Source organism: Dermacentor variabilis, unplaced genomic scaffold (assembly GCF_050947875.1).
Source record: "Dermacentor variabilis isolate Ectoservices unplaced genomic scaffold, ASM5094787v1 scaffold_12, whole genome shotgun sequence".
NCBI lineage: Eukaryota > Metazoa > Arthropoda > Arachnida > Ixodida > Ixodidae > Dermacentor > Dermacentor variabilis.
In genome coordinates this window covers 11,124,838-11,142,394 of record NW_027460280.1, presented here as the reverse complement: position 1 = coordinate 11,142,394, position 17,557 = coordinate 11,124,838, and the positions used below count along the sequence as shown (strand labels likewise).

General features: G+C 46.6%; 1 long non-coding RNA gene across 1 annotated transcript; it reads right to left on the bottom strand.

Annotated features, from left to right (window-relative positions):
- Window positions 1-757: 757 nt before the first annotated feature.
- Window positions 758-6,655, bottom strand: LOC142566328 (uncharacterized). The gene is made up of 2 exons (XR_012825027.1): window positions 6,520-6,655; window positions 758-924 (listed from the first exon to the last, which is right to left on the bottom strand). It is a non-coding gene; the product is annotated as an uncharacterized LOC142566328 (long non-coding RNA).
- Window positions 6,656-17,557: the final 10,902 nt, after the last annotated feature.

The window sequence follows — 17,557 nt, the reverse complement described above, 5'->3', positions numbered from 1 at the left end:
GTAATGTAAAACTTATTGCATACACCGCCTTCATTAGGATGGTACTAGAATATTCAGCCGTTGTTTGGAGTACCCATCAAGTGACGCTTAAGAGGAAGTTGGAAAGGATACAGAGTCTGGCGGCACGTTTTATTTGTTCGACATACCGAAGGAAGGAATCGGTCACGCTTATGTTACAGCGCTGCAACTTCTATCTTCTTGAGGTACGTAGGAAAAAATATAGGCTGAAGGTGCTTTATCAAATAATGCAGGATCAACTTTAGATTGATAAGCTCAAATATCTACATGCTCCAGGCAAAAGATATCCGCGAACTAACCACGACTATGTCATAAAGCCGGACCGTACCAACAGCGATACATATCGATACTCATTTTTCCTGGATGCGATAAAAATGTGGAACCAATTGCCAAATGCTATTGTTAGCCTAAAAGATGTCACCGACTTTGAAAATGCTGCTGAGGCAAATTTATGGGAGTTTTCCATTTAGTTTTGAAGTCCCAAGTGATATGTGCGACTTGATATTCATTGTACGTATTTTGATAAATGGCAGAAGTGTGCTGAACCGCATTCAAGTGAACATCTTATTCACTGTGAATTGACAAGTGTTAAGCAACTTTACGTACATTGACATTGTCCATATTTGATTTATGTAATTGTATTGTCCTCTCTGTTATGACCCTCTATGAGGGTTGACATCATAAATAAATAAATAAATAAATAAATAAATAAATAAATAAATAAATAGACAACGAGGAATGTGGGTAAGAACACTTTATTTTCAGCACACATGTTTTTTTAATGAACGGCTGTTATACTGCTAAAATCTGCACATTTAATAAAAGTACACTGCTCTGCTTCATCACTCCATGCTAAGTGCAAGTATCCTGTACCAGGAAGTCAAACCAAGACGTGGGATGTTCAGTCTGTGAAAATAAAAACGAGTTTGAAACATTAACGTGCAAGAACTAAAGCACACTCAAGAAAATAAACACAGCACAGGAACATATCCAATGAATCAGAATTACCTTTGAGAGCAAACATAGTTTCTATGGCACAGTGAAGAAACCTTATTCCTCCGGCTTTTTTTGTGCGCGAGAAAATATGAAAGTGCATGCGTTCTCCCCATATTGTGTATCTGTCACCTTTTCACACACAACAAAGATGTCTCAATGTGCCCAACTGTCTTTGCATATCCATTTCTCTGCTCTCATACCATGATACCTATAGTTAAAGGCTGTAACAATGCTTAGCTTGAATGAACCAACACAAGCTACATGCACTGTGCTGTTGAACATGGCATTGTAAGTTAAGATTCATGCACAGCACATTCATGTGCTATAAATATTTGATTGTGATTGTAGGCGTGATAAATAAAAAGAAGGTATGTAAATAAGCATGTTCCCTAATAAGCTGTGCAGAAGTGCTCTCCCGTTTGGACAGAAGCCGAGCACAGCTGCAATGAACAAGAAGCCAACTTATACAGCATTTAAAATCTAGGTTCTATATGTGCTACAGATTTTTCTGAATTCATGGTCGAAAATCTAGGTGTTAAAGGTGACAAACATTTAAACAGGTCTCTATTCGGACTGGTAATGCTATGTGTCACCTAGTTTGATAAAATATGCCATATCAATGGTCTCCCAAGCTAAGGCTGCTGTCCAGTTGCAAGTGCAAATCACTCAATTATGTCTAGGGCACGTTTGAGGAAAAGGCACCCAAGATTACTGTGCCATTGAGGTCTATTTCCTGACATCTGATTTCTTCTCAGAAAGCTACCTCTTTTAAAAAAAAAACCTTCACAACAACATAACCCAAACCTTTCTTGAGAAAAGCCATCACACTTGTCTTTGAACTCTAATTACACAGTGGCTCCTTGTGATGTAATGTTATGTACGTCAGCACCTTACAAAGTACAGGAAAATTTAATAATGGCAGCGTGACAGGTACACAAAAAAGTAAAGGGATAAAACATCACACAGGCTGCCATCAGTGTTCATATCTCTATTTCAATGTGGATGTTTTTAGCAGTGAATACATGTTCTCATTAAACTGAGTCATAATATTACAAAAGCGAAGGGCAAGGGTCTTTACATTCTAAACTGACAAATGTGCTTTATTACGATTCACCACAATACAGGAGATGTTTTGCAGTGAACGGTCACGTAAGGTTTTGGCTAACTACGGCAGGCGTGTCCTGCAGCGAGGCCTCTTGTGTATTGCGGTAAAGCATCTTATTGTGACAAGAGCTAACCTGGCATGTATGGCTTTAGCCAACAAAAGTTCTCAAGACATCATGCATCCTGCCGCGAAAATCTGCTTTGTTGAGAGTAGAACATTAGGTTCGTCACTGACAGAAACCATACATTCGAGATTCACGTAAATCTTTCCCAATATCGGTATGCTTCACCGCAACACACAAATATGTTGCGGTGATAACGGTGGTCGAACAGGCTGGTGCAAATGTTTCGACAGGGGAGCGTGCCTTCATCAGGGCAACTGCTTTCCTTGGCAGTTTTCATATACGTGAACCCCCCCCCCCCCCCACTCCCAACAGGGGGAGATTTAGCTGGACCTTTGCCAAGAAACGTACCGACAAGCGTTTGGTAGTGGCTGGTAGAGATGCAGGAGTCTAAAAAGCGTTGCGAAATTCGGTTCTGTAAGGTTAGCTTCACCGCAATACAAATATGTTAAGCAGTTAGACACATGTTTTGCGGTGAATTATAGCAAGGTTACCTGGCCTTTGATGCAAAGCAGCTTCCCAAGAGGCACGCTAATCCAGTGGCTAGTTATGCAGTGCCCCGCATGCGAGTGAGTTTCCTGCGTTCGGCGGTTTCCCAGTGACATACAAAATGACATTGATTGACTGTGTTGTAAATGGGCGACGGCACTATATGCTGATGCAAAAGCGTCGTTTCGCTTTCGAAAACTGCGCTCGGCTAAATAGAACACCTTGACTCGCATATGACCAAAGCAGTTGAACAGGAAACTACGAAATTACGTAGCTATTATGGAAGAAATCAACAGTTCAGAAAAAAATGGCCGTGTAAACATTAACTGGCTTACGAGGTCGACAAACCAACGGTTCAAAGCTTCACAGCCACGTCCGAAATAGCGCTGAAGGCCGGCCAGTACACTTAGGCGCCTCGGCGCGCGTAATGTAATAGGAGACGGCAGGTCCACAAGTACAGGCGCTCCCAGTATAATTCGGAACGCAACACACGCGGCCACTCGCTGGCGGAGCGCGCCCGTGGAAAAAGCAGCACCATGGTCTGCGCATGCGTGGTCTCCCTAGCTAGCAAGGTTGCCTCCCTGATGCATCTAGTTTGTGTTGCGTTGCTGCAAAACAGTAGCCCTAGGTGCTCTTAACGTTTTGTCAAGGAGGGCTGGGCCGGTGGTGTTTGTGACAAGCTGTGTCTGCGCATGCACTCGCGTTGGAGCATAAGCGCTATTGTCTGCATGTTCGGGTGCTTGGGCGGCTTTTTTTTCATTTTTCGTATGGGCCGTGTTTATCATTTGCTCAAAATATTTATGGTAGGTGACCGTGACTAGCGCTGGCAAAGGGCGGCGTTTTCTTCTGATGCAACCGTGATGATATCGGCGGCTCGATTGATAAAGAGGTACGAACACATTGAAACAATGACAGTTACGCGAATTCCGCTCTATTCCTATCGAGGCAACATGCTGAAAAGAGTGCCGACGAATGTGTGGAGAAATATAATGAAGCTCAGTTCAAAGGTATACCTCAACGTTAGACATGCCGCCTCACAGGAAAGTCTATAAGTGCGGTGTACCGAATTATCCAAGCATACAGGGATGAAGATGGCCGACTCAAAGATGCAGCACGATCGGGACGACACCGATGCACGTCGGAAGAGTCCGACCTTCCCATTGTTGCTGCAGGCGTTGCTGATCCTTTTCAGAGCGCCCGCCAGATCAAGATAGCCCTCAACCTGCAAGTCAGTGAAGAAACAACTAGAAGGCGCATGCGAGCGGCTGGTCTTCGTGGATTTGTCGCGGTACAAAAGCCACACCTTACGGAGTTTGGCAGGGCATATGAGCGCTGGACGACTGAAGAATGGAAGGAAGTCATATTCTCAGATGAATCGACATTTTCATCTAGATGGGGTCAAGAGCTCCGCGTATGGAGACCATATAGCTGCAGGTATTTTCATTTTCTTTGTGATATTTTAGGCACAAATTCTTCGGACGCGCAAAAGCTATTTCATCTGAAAAGACCATTATACATTCCCTTCTTTTCGTGTAGATACGAGCCTTGGTATGTTTACGAGATCTACAGCAGCGGCAGCTGTACGATAAACGTTTGGGGAGCAATTAGCAAAGAGGGCCTCGGTCCGTCAATCCGACTGTCCCCATCGTTCACGGCTGAAGCTTACTGCGAAATCCTGGCCTACCACCTATTGCCATACGCTCTGGAAGGGCCACTTAAAGATGGCTGCTACTTGTCCCAACAAGACCTGGGCCCGGTGCACACCACCAGAGCTGTGGAAAAACTTCTTCAAGAACGTGGTGTTCGCATTCTTGACGGGCCTCCAATAGGTGCAGACTTTAATGTTATGTAGAACGTGTGGGGCATGATGAAGGAAAGTTTATGCAAGCTGAATCTGGGAGGGGCCAGGGCCGACGAGCTCTGGCTCACCATAACGCGCGAGTGGAAGCGCCTTGGTGAGAGGAGGGACTTCGTACACGCGCTCTACGAGCCAATTCCACGCCGCGTATAAGCTGCGCTTCATGTGGACGGCGCATTCGCGAGATATTGATAGCGGAACATGCTAACAGCTTTAGACGAACCAGTTACGTTTCGATTCTTTTTGTTTACTGTGTAAAAAATAAACTCAGTGTTGTTCCTGCCATTTAGATTTACTATGTTCTCCTTACGATTTTTTTGCATTCAGCTCACACAGCCTACCCTTGATTATCATTGTATATTTCCTCTGAGCAAAATAAAATGAGTATGAAAATGAGTATCTTCGCCAACAAACGCCGACACGCGATCTATACGTAAGGATGCTCGCTACCAATGGTCCAGATTCCGTGATTGATTGGTGCGCTATATATGCGAACCACGTAACGGGGTGCGCCAATAAATGACTAGAGTCGCGAAGAGTTCATTAGAGTGCCCTTTGCATGAAGTAACTTCTTGTGCGTGAAATTGGTCTTGATGAACGCGCCACGTTATTTCATTTGTAAACTCTTGTATTGCCACTATCGCAGACACACCCGTTAAGAGGGGTCATGTAATAGTGGTAGTTGTCCTCGTATTACGAAGCTAGCAGTAACATGGATAGGGAGCTATTTTACTAAGAGCTAATACTTCGCAGGACAGGCTAACACGGTGGAAAAATAAGGCAGCGATGCCGTTGTAGCCAAGCCGCCTCACTAGCATGTAATCACGCAAAGCATTGCTATCTCTCAGACGGGATGTAGACCATGGCGAGAATACGCTGCAAGGAATCCACAAGCCTTTATTTACAGATTACGGTGCATGCATGCTGTGCTACAGACATTCATTCGCCGAGCCCCTATTGCACAATGCTAAAGGGCACCTAGCGCTACCTTCTTGGAGCAAGGCAACGCCAATCTAGATGCACTAGGGAGCGAAACTTGCTCGCTAGGGAGACCACGCATGCGCAAATCTTACCTGTATTTATCCGCCGGCGTGCTCCGCCGACGAGCAGCTACGTGTCTGGCGTTCCGAATTATTCTGGGAGCACCTGTACATCATTAAGGAACACATATATGTCAGTGAAAGCGGTCACTCTTCAGTTCTGACATGCTTCACCGCGTAGTCTACTGCGGCGAAGCTGACTTCAGGACGCCGATTTCTTCAACTCATCTAGCGAGGCAGGTCCGTTTATCACGCTTGGCAACGTTTGACATTTTCTGCATTAATTTCGTTTGTTCTTTTTAATTTTATTATCACAGTGACCCTGTATCACGCAGTAGCAGAGCTAGTGCCGCGTCTTAGCTGCGTTAGGAAAGGTAAGCGTGTATGCATGCAGGCACGGCGGCATTGGCTCTTGTTTGGAAACTTCAAGAGACGCTCTTCCGCGCAGCGATGCCATTTGTATTATTAAAAGAATGCAGGTGATGATTAGATGAGCCGCAGCAAAGCTGTAAAAAAGCAGTAGTAATGCTGTTCTAAGATCCTCTCGCTCGAGCGAGATGGTCTTAGAAAAAAAGCGCGATGTAACGCGATCTGACGGAACAGCTCGTCATGCCAGTGTTTTCTTACGTCCTCGTTCTTACGCGCACCCTCCCCTGAATCAGACTACTGAATGGTTCTGTGCACGCACTGACGATCCTGACGGAAGCAATACCACTCACATGAGCAGCTCCATATAAGATATGCCACGGCCCATTCCACATGCCGGCTGCAATTTGACGCGGCCATGAGACAAAATATGCGCACAAGGTACCTAATAATGGTAACGCATCAAACAGCTCACAGCCCCACTCCTTTATTACACGCATACAGCGCGGAAAGATGAATTACTCACGCTCTAAGTGGGCACGGAATACGAACCGCTTCGCAGCGCAGCCGGCTCCGTAAGACAGACGCCATGGAAATGAGCGGATGTGACATCATGGGTTATAGCGGACGTGACGTCATGGGTGAACGTAGACATTTCGGGCACCTTTTGTCTGCTGTGCCCCGGGCACAGCAGACACGGCCTTACTTCTCTCCACCTTGTGGGTTTCCGCAGAACTACTACGTCAGATGGAATATATTGTAGGACAATAAAAATAACTTGTGATGACAAGGGCCATATATGGTGGAAATCATAGTAGACTATGACCAGCATTAGTGCAAGCCCTGTGGTATCTAAAAAATTAGTAAAGGGCTGGTTTTCACATGCTATAGCTGCTGTGTGCATTAAGCTCACAACTCCCTTCTTGGCAACATCACCCAGGAATGCCCACTCCAAACACTCTGTCACATGCACTTTGACAGCATCTGCTTTGATCTACTTAATTGCATATCAGTAAAGATGGGTCTAGTTCACTAAAGACTGACAATGCTGCATTCGAATGGAACCAAACCGTTCTCGAAAAGTTCTTGAAACCAGCCAAAGAGGTTTTCGAGAACTTTTAATCTGGCAAAATGACAAAATGAAAGTTATTTGAAATAAGTGATGCAATGCTGACGAGGTTTGGGCATGCATTTCAAGGTGCTTGGCCTCCTTTATCTCTAGTAATAGTGAACCTGCCAAATTGGCAAGGGTCTTGAGTGATTTCTTCACTAGGCCCAACTATTTTGTTGCTGCCCTATATTGTCTCTATAGGAAGAGTGCACAACAAAAATCTTGTGGCTTCCTGTTATTATGACACCTTATAACTTCCTTAGATGTAGGGCCATTTGATATTCACCAATAAATACTTACACAGGATTTAGACGATGCCTTTAAAGATGTGTTCCTCATGCTTACATGTAAAGGAGCACTGACATTAAACATTAGGACTGAATTTTTTTATATTGCTACGGCACAATATGTGCGATCACGAAAGGCGAGCAGTGTGAAGACGACGACGACGATTAGAAGCTAGCGCGGGCTGTTGCCTCTTGGCCAAGCGCAGCGTATTGCCTTGTAGCCTTGTAAATATACTTGTAAATAGCTTTTCGTCGGTGTCTTCCTACGTAACATATCTGGTGGAGGTGGACGTTCCCTGTACCTCGTCACGGAGCTTCGCAGTGGACGGTACGTCGAGCCTTCCTTCATGGCTCCCGGCGACGACAACCCGACTCCGCCGGCTCCGACACCTGCTGCCACTTCGACGACCTACATCACTCTCCCCGCTCCCCGTGATCCTGGCGTATTCTCAGGCAAAGATGGGGAAGACGTCGATGACTGGATCAGCCTGTATGAACACGTCAGCCGCAATAACCGGTGGGACCCTACTATTATGCTCGCCAACGTAGTCTTTTACCTCGGTGGCACACCTAGAGTTTGGTATCGCACGCACGAAGATGAGCTCACCAGTTGGTATTCCCTTAAGACACAGCTTCGAGACTTGTTCGGCAACCCCTACGCTCACCAACTTGCCGCGCAGAAGGCGCTTTCCGGCCGTGTGCAGACGTCCACAGAGCCCTATGTCACGTACATTCAGGACGTCTTGGCTCTGTGCCGCAAAGTTGACACCCACATGACTGAGTCAGACAAGGTTTCCCACATCCTCAAAGGCATTGCCGATGACGCCTTCAACTTGCTCGTGTGCAACAACGTAGCGACGGTGGATGCTGTTATAAAAGAGTGCCGCCGCCTGGAACTCGCCAAAAGCCGACGTATTGACCAGAAGTTTGCCCGTCTGCCCAACACCCCAGCGACATCTTCCTGTGCCGACGCTCCTCGTCCCAACAACACTGCTGATGTTACCAGGATCGTCCGGCGTGAGATCGAGGCCGCCTATCCGGCTGCCTTCGACTCCAGTCCCACTAACACATCTGCAGTCACGGTCTCACTGATCCAGGCAGTTGTCCGCCAGGAGTTCGAAAACATGGGTCTTCACACCATCTGCTCGGCCCATCGCCCTGATACCCGCCCGGCTTCTTCCATTCCGCCCCGTCCCGCGTCTTCTTACCCACCACGTTTCCGCAACCCATCTGAATGGCGCACTGCTGACGACAAGCCCATTTGTTTCTACTGCCATCGAATCGGGCACATTTCTCGGCACTCTCGCAGTCGCTGGAGTTCCCCGATCCGGTCTACTTACACTGCCTACTCTCGCTCCCCAGGTGGCCCTTCTCGTCCCTATGCCGCACGCTCCGATAATGCCGCCACTGATTCTCCTGCAACGAGCCGCCACTATTCTCGTTCGCCTTCACCCCAACGACGACAATCTCGCTCTCCCCAGCCCCGTCGCTCCTATTCGCCGACTCCCTTCGGACGCCGCTCCCAGCCGGAAAACTAGACGATGCAGCGCCTCGAGGTGACGCTGCATTGCTCCCTACGCCGCCAAATCCTCTCCTGACGTTGCCCACTCATCTGAACCTTCTTGACGTGCAAGTCGACGGTGTTTCTGTGTCTGCACTCATAGACACTGGGGCGCATTTGTCCGTAATGAGTGCTGACCTTCGTAACCGGCTCAAGAAACTTATCACGCCCGCCACGACGCCTGTTGTCCGTGTCGCCGATGGCGGAACAGCCCCCGTTATTGGTATGTGTACCGCCCGCGTCTCCTTCGCCGATCGCTCAACAATCGTGCTATTCACAGTCATCGCCCACTGTCCCCACGACATCATCCTCGGCTTAGACTTCCTCTCCGCACATTCTGCTCTCATCGATTGTTCCGCCAGTACTCTCCGCCTTGACCTGCCTGTTCTCGATCCTGCTGAACCTCAACCCAGTCGCCTCAGTTCCGCCGACTTCGTTCGCTTGCCACCTTCGGCACTGACCTACGTTGACCTAGTGTCATCCCCCCCAGTCCCCGACGGTCACTACATCGCGGCTCCTATGCAAGACGTCCTCCTTACACACGGGATCACAGTACCTCATACAGTTTTATCTGTTACGGAGAATTGCGTCTGCCTGCCAGTGCTCAACTTTGGCTTGACGACACAAGTGCTGCCACGTGGGATGTCTCTGGCCCACCTTTGCTCCTTCGAAGATCACTCAGTAGCATCCATTGCAGTTGACGACACTTCATCCGATACTCCTCTACCATCGCAGTCGGCAAATTGTACCATCGCCGACTTCCAGAAAATGATTGCCCCCGACTTGCCGTCCGAGCACGCTCGTGAACTCTACCGCGTTCTGTTTTCCTACCACGATATTTTTGACTTTAACGATCGTCCTTTGGCCCAAACTACAGCTGTCAAACATCGCATTAATACCGGCGATGCCCCTCCTATTCATCGCCGCCCGTATCGAGTGTCACCAGCTGAGCGTCAAGTTATTCACGCAGAAGTTCGCAAAATGCTTGCCAAGAACATTATTGAACCACCATAGTCCATGGGCGTCACCTGTAGTACTGGTCAAAAAGAAGGATGGCTCATGGCGCTTTTGCGTGGATTATCGGCACCTTAATCGGGTTACCAAAAAGGACGTGTATCCCCTACCTCGGATTGATGACGCCCTTGACTGCCTCCACGGTGCTCGCTATTTCTCCTCTATTGACCTTCGCTCCGGCTACTGGCAGATTGCCGTGGACGATCTCGACCGCGAGAAGACTGCTTTTGTCACACCCGACGGTCTTTATCAATTCAAAGTGATGCCGTTCGGTCTATGTAACGCCCCTGCCACTTTTGAACGCATGATGGACTTCCTTCTTCACGGATTCAAATGGTCCACGTGCCTGTGCTACCTGGACGACGTCATCGTGTTCTCCCCAACGTTCGCTGCACACCTCGAGCGCCTCTCAGCAGTCCTGGACGTTTTTCGTCGAGCCGGTCTGCAACTCAACGCATCCAAGTGCCAATTCGGCCGTCGCCAGATTACCGTCCTTGGACATCTCGTTGACGCGAACGGAGTGCAACCGGACCCAGGCAAGATCCATGCTGTTGCGCACTTCCCTGTTCCGAAGTGTGTCAAGGATGTGCGCAGCTTCATCGGCCTTTGTTCGTACTTCCGCCGTTTCGTGAGAAATTTCGCCGCCATAGCACGACCACTAACCGAGCTTTTGAAAAAGGACGCCCCTTTCCAGTGGGGCGATAACGAGGCCTCTGCATTCTCACATCTAATCGACCTTCTCACAACGCCTCCGGTTCTGGCCCATTTCGATCCTTCTGCGCCTACCGAAGTCCGTACTGATGCCAGCGGTCACGGAATTGGCGCGGTACTGGCACAACGCCAGCGTGGCCACGACCGGGTTATCGCTTACGCCAGCAGGCTCCTCTCACCCGCGGAGCGCAACTATTCCATCACTGAGCGTGAGTGTCTGGCCCTAGTTTGGGCGGTTGCGAAATTCCGCCCATACTTATATGGCCGATCCTTTTCCGTTGTCACCGACCATCACGCGCTTTGCTGGTTATGCTCACTGAAAGATCCTACAGGAAGACTTGGTCGCTGGGCCTTACGCCTCCAAGAATATTCGTATACTGTCACCTATAAATCTGGCCGACTACACAAGGACGCTGACTGCCTGTCTCGCTACCCGGTCGACGAGCCTGACGACGCCGACAGTAGTAGCGCCAACGGCATTTTCTCTGTGTCTGCCTTCGCTAACATCGCCGATGAGCAGTACCGAGACCTATCGCTGCGAGCACTTTCGAGCGTCTGCGCTCTACACCTACCGACGCATCCGTTCGCCGATATGTCCTCCAGGGCGGCATTCTGTATCGAAGGAACTTCCTCCCTGACGGCTCTGACCTTCTTCTTGTCGTGCCAAAACAGCTACGACAGACTGTGCTCTTTGAGATGCATGACGCACCCACTGCAGGACATCTTGGGGTAACCCGCACGTACGACCGCGTCCGCCGCCGCTTCTATTGGCCTGGTCTCGCTCGCTCCGTTCGACGCTATGTTGCTGCCTGTGATCCCTGCCAGCGTCGGAAAACACCTCAGGTGCTACCTGCCGGTCATCTCCAGCCGATCACCATCCCCGTGGAACCGTTCTTTCGTGTTGGATTAGACCTCCTCGGTCCCTTTCCCACGTCATCCTCTGGGAACAAATGGGTAGCCGTCGCGACTGATTACGCCACCCGATACGCTATCACTCGGGCTCTCCCTACCAGTTGCGCCACTGACGTCGCGGACTTTCTCTTGCGTGACATTATCTTGCTTCATGGCGCCCCGCGACAGCTCCTTACTGACCGTGGTCGAAACTTTCTCTCGAAAGTTATCGCTGACATTGTGCGTTCCTGCTCCATTCAACACAAACTGACTACCTCATACCATCCTCAAACCAATGGCCTGACAGAGCGTTTAAACCGTACTCTTACCGATATGCTGGCCAAGTACGTTTCCACGGACCACCACGACTGGGACATTGCCCTTCCTTACGTAACATTTGCGTACAATTCTTCCCGGCACGACACCGCTGGATTTTCTCCCTTTTATCTACTGTACGGTCGCGAACCTACCTTGCCCTTAGACACGGCACTTCCTCCTGCTGCGGTCTCAACAAGCGAGTATGCGCGCGACGCCATCGCCCTCGCCGACCATGCACGCCAGCTTGCCCGTGCTCGACTGACGGCCTCACAAACCACTCAGCAGTGCCAGTACAACGCCCGCCATCGTGACGTACAGTTTTCGCCTGGGGCGCTCGTGCTTCTGTGGTCGCCCACTCGTCACGTCGGACTTTCCGAGAAGCTCCTTTCGCGATACACAGGGCCCTACCGCGTGCTGCGCCAGGTGACGCCTGTGACTTACGAAATTGCTCCTGTGGGTTCAACCTCGTCCTCTCCTCTGGCATCTAGTGATGTCGTACACGTCAGTAGGCTCAAGGCCTACTACACTGCTTCCGAGTCCAATCTTTAGTCGCTCCGGGACGGCGCTTTTGCCGCCGGGGGTAGTGCTACGGCACAATATGTGCGATCACGAAAGGCGAGCAGTGTGAAGACGACGACGACGATTAGAAGCTAGCGCGGGCTGTTGCCTCTTGGCCAAGCGCAGCGTATTGCCTTGTGGCCTTGTAAATATACTTGTAAATAGCTTTTCGTCGGTGTCTTCCTACGTAACAATATTAATCTGGTTCCACATGGCAGCTTTTATGACCACACCATGCCACTGAAAGCTTCGTGTGCTTTGAGCGATTCTTAAGGTGTACTAAGACTTGCTTCACTAAATAAATTTTCTTACGACTCCTCTCAAACTTTTAAATTAAAATTACTTTAATTCTAGTGTTCCATAAATCACAACCCCGATGCAATTACGAGGCATGCCATAGTTGCAGACTCCGGCTTAACTTTAATCGCTTGAGGTCTTTAACATGCACCCACTCCACAGTGTGCACCGAGACAGAAAGGAAAGACCAATGTTGTGCTGCATAGTGGTCCTAACATGCTCAGTTTTCAATGACCTAATAATGGCATGGCTTACTCATGAACAACTACAGCATGCATCATTTTGTTTGTGACCTACCATGGAATGCTGTCACCAGATTATGGGGCCACACTGCCTTTGGCACATGTTTAAATGTTTGCGTTGAGGATATATTTGTTGCGCATAGAAGGAATTTGAAGTTTCGTAGTGTAATTAACTGAATGACAGCTACACACACATAAGAAAAAAATTGTGTTAGGACTACTTAAACTCTGCAGTGTTTAAGCTTGACCAATTCTTGCGATTTTACACATTTCAGATGACTGCAGGTCATTCAGTACAGTTATACCAGCTTTTGTACTTTTTAGACATGCTGTTTGCCCCGGTTTTATACAGTGATCATAAATAGCCACACCACACCATGTTGGTAGAAGAATTCAGAATTTTAGTAAAATGGGGCTGCTCCATGTTGAGGTGCATTAGCATGTCATAGTCATGCATGTCATAGTCATGCATGTCATGTCATAGCAGCATTTTAAGGTATTGTGCCGCACCATGTAAAGTCAAATTATTGTGCCCCCCTCCACTGTCGATGGTAAAACCTGCTGGTGAAGCATTGTGAGGAAGCTTTCGAGGTACGCTGCACTCTTTCCAAAACAGCGTCCGAGGTGGCCATCTATTTTGCCTACAGGACGAAAAGTCCCTGGCCAGGAGTGCATCAAACATACGGAAATAGCTGTCGATTGCGCTGCTGAACTTCCAGATATTTATAGTTTTGCCCTCAGGTTGCAGAACACAGCAATGCTATAGCAAGCAGCGTGGTGAAAGCTGTTTCAGGGCTCAACCGCGGCATAGCCAGCACTGCATGTGCATACTATACACAAACATGAGGTTTTAGCAGCAATACTTAAGCGGAAGCTTTAGCTTGGGTGCTCCTATCTAAATACATCTAAAAGCAGAATTGCTTTTTCTCGGCAACCACTGCACCGAATTTGACGAGGTTTGTTGCATTAAAAAAAGAGCTTAAAATCTAGTGACTGTTGGTTTCGAATTTTCGACTTAGGTCGTCCATTTTTTTATTAAATATTGGCAAAAATCGAAAATTTCCAAAAAACGAAACTATGAAGTTTACAACTCTGTAACTCAACAACGAAGAAGGATAATACAATTCTGTGAATTGCATCTAATAGTACATCTAAAGCGGACAAAATTGATGTTACACATCAATATAAAAAAATTTAGTAATATGGAAATACAACTTTTGCAGAACCCTTGTAACCAACTTAACAATTTCAGGTAAGATGTAAGATGACATATCGAATTTGTCCGCTTTGAATGATCTAATGGATGCCGTTTACAGAACTGCGATATCTGATCTTGATGCAGACCTATGAATTTGTAAACTTTGTGGTTCTATTTTTTCAAATGGTCGAATATTTGAAAATCTCTTTAACAAAATTCAGGCCCTAAATCGAAATTCCACTTCATGTATTTTAAAGCCTGGCAGTGTTAGAGTGAAGTACAAATACAATTTGCGGTTAAGAGGAAGCTTTAGCTCGGGCCCAACTCCGACGCAGCGGGTTCAAATACATGTCACTAGAATTTAACTTTCACTCTCAAATGCAACAAATTTCATTGAGATCGGTCCAGGGGTTGTCTCAGAAAAACGTTTTTGCGTTTTACATGTATTTGAATAGGCCGCGTCGTAGTTGGGCCCGAGCTAAAGCTTCGTCTTAACAGCAAATTGTATTTGTACTTCACTCTGTCTAACACTGCCAGGCTTTAAAATACATGAGCTCACTCTCTTTCATTTGATGTGTTTATACAAAAAAAAGTGTGTATGCATGGAAGGGTTTAAGGCTCCTTTGTCAAGCCAAAAAATGCTTCCTGGCATGATAAAGTGAAGCCTTGTGCATTTCAGTCTGCAGTCGCTCACTGCACTTTCAAAAGCGCAATCAGCACAGAGAGCACAGGAAAACACACAAGCAATAGTTAAGCAATTTATTTGAAACAAATGCAACTTTGTTTTACAGTAAGACCACATTCCAAAAAAGCAACCACATGTTATGCAGACAATACAGCTAACTTATGTTAATTGTACAGATGTTAGCATGCCCTGCCTTTATATGTGGAAATGTTTCAAGTCTCAAAGTGTGCGCCTACTTTGTAGCTTGTCCTTGGAACAATGGATGATTTGAACAAATGCTAAATTTAGCACCACTGCCACACTTATAGAAGAAAACTACATATTAAAATAGCAAGTCCTTGTAGAACAGAAAAAGGTGTACAGTAAGCTTCCAATAATCTTACTCCAGTTAATTTAAATTTTCAGCTAATTCGATCCTGGCCGAATGTCCTGGTCGGCGCTCATGCATTTCTACGGGCTTAAATTAACATTCATTATTTCGATCCTAAAACTGGCATTAGCCGCATAATGCCAACTTGACCAGACCCCAATAACGACCCCTTTTAGTGGCAGCGTGTCTCAGCAGAGCTTACGGGACAGTGAATGCGTTAAACAAAAGCCATCTCCTCTCTGAAATACCTTTTTTTTGACGCACCCAAGAAAGACTTTCAAGCAGTAACGGTAGGTGACAATGTCTGATTGTAGTACGTATCTGATTCTAACGAACACTTTTTGTTTTCCAAGGACATTGAGCCAAAAATTGCCTAGCTGTGCAATTGATTACAAAACTAAAACCGTGGTTGTAGCATTCATATGCTTTACCGCATATTATGGCTGTAATACGGCGAAGCTGACTTTAGAAAATCGGCTGCCATTCTAAAAAATGAGGTACGCGTAGGTTTCTACTTTAGTTTGGAGTTAAGTCATTTCTACTTTGGACAAATATAAAGTTGATGCACGTTCGATTCAGAGGCGTGTTACTCAAGCACATATTGCCAAATGAATCAACGGTGTTTCAGCAGGTTTTTGCATCTTAATTCGACCCGTCAGTCTCGTGAGGGTAGAATTAAATATGAATGTTTCATAGATTCTGATTAACCACTTTACATAGATTTTAACATGTACGTTGGATCTACATGATTCCTTTTTCTACTCCAGTGAAGAAACATTACAGCGTATAGGTAGTAGTATGTTGCAAAGTGTCCATGTTGTGCAAGCCGCTACAGTGAGGGGGACTTGGAAATGTGAGCGAATCCCAAAGGTGGTGCATTCTAACAAAGCACCTCGAAGTCCAGCCACAAAGGAAGAATGGGAGAGACTGACATGCTCTCAGTTTGATAAGCAACTTGTATATGCACACATGCTCTGACACGTATTATACACTGTAATACACGTACCACTATCCCATACACACAGCTATGCATTGGCGAGCAAGAAGTATGTGCACGACAGTGGTCAAATGGTTAGAGCGTCAGATTGTTATGCTGGGAGACAGGTTCTGGCTCATTGTAACATTTTTGTTTTCAATGCAGAAGACCGAAACGAGTCAGGACGTAAGATTGCCTACTGCAAAGTGCTTGGTATGAAGAAATAATTATTTGCATTAAAAATGCCCAAATCTAGAACATGCAAGTGTGCATTCCCACATACCTGAAATGTTTTGAGGTGCAGCACAGTGCAAGTGCAGTGGCTTTGCCACAAGGTTGACGCGTATAACAATAAAGAGCGTAGCAACAATGGTAGCTTTTCCACATAAACAAGGTGCATTGCGGTGCAGCTCATTGCAACAGCTGTGGCTTCCACACAAAGCTAATGTGCATAATGCTGCAGCATGATGGAGCATGTTTGTAACAGGCACAACATAGAGGCTGTTTACATGCACTTCAATAATTTTATGAGCAGCTAAAGTGGTTGTGAATGTTGCAACGATAATGTTTTTGTTTTCACTTTTCAGACTGCAGAATACCCATTTCTGCATTACACTAGGGAAAATAAGCAGCTTGTTATTCTCAATGCCTTTTAAACAGTGTGGTGTTATCGTGACCACAGTATATTAGAGAAAATATGAAAACTTAGTATAATTCAACTCAATAAGTGTTGTTTCTACTATCACTGAAAATCATGTCAAGAAGCTTGGAGAACTGTCTCCTACTGAGTGCACATAAAAAGCATTTCGAAATGGTGGGCTCAAAACACTCAAACTTCAGCCACAGGCTGCATTCTTAGTCTTCCCCAAGATATAGGTCATGACCCTGAGACAGCATACATCAGATTCAGCTTGCAGTTGTGAAGTGGCTTGGGAAGTTCACAAATACATATGAAATTATTTTGAACGTCAGGCTATAGTTTGTATGTGCAGTTGTGCCTGCTCATAGCGCAATTGGCGCTGTATAGCATTATTGTGATAAAAACAGTTTCCCAACAGAAAGGCACTCCTTTTTGTGCAACTTCCATGACTGTCTATTATACAGTCACGAGAGCACGAAAAGGGCTTGAGACTTTTAAGACCAATTTCCTTGAGGCAAAGTTTAGCATGGAGCCAGCTTGGTCACAAGGAAGTTATTCCTACTCACACATGCCTGTTTTGTTTTTTGTTTCTTTTTTCATTTAGTTTCAGGTCCACCTAAATTATTGCCGTCATGACAGCCGTCACATAATATGGTAGCATCAATCTTTGTAATAATCATTCGAGCATTGAAATCTAAAAGTCTG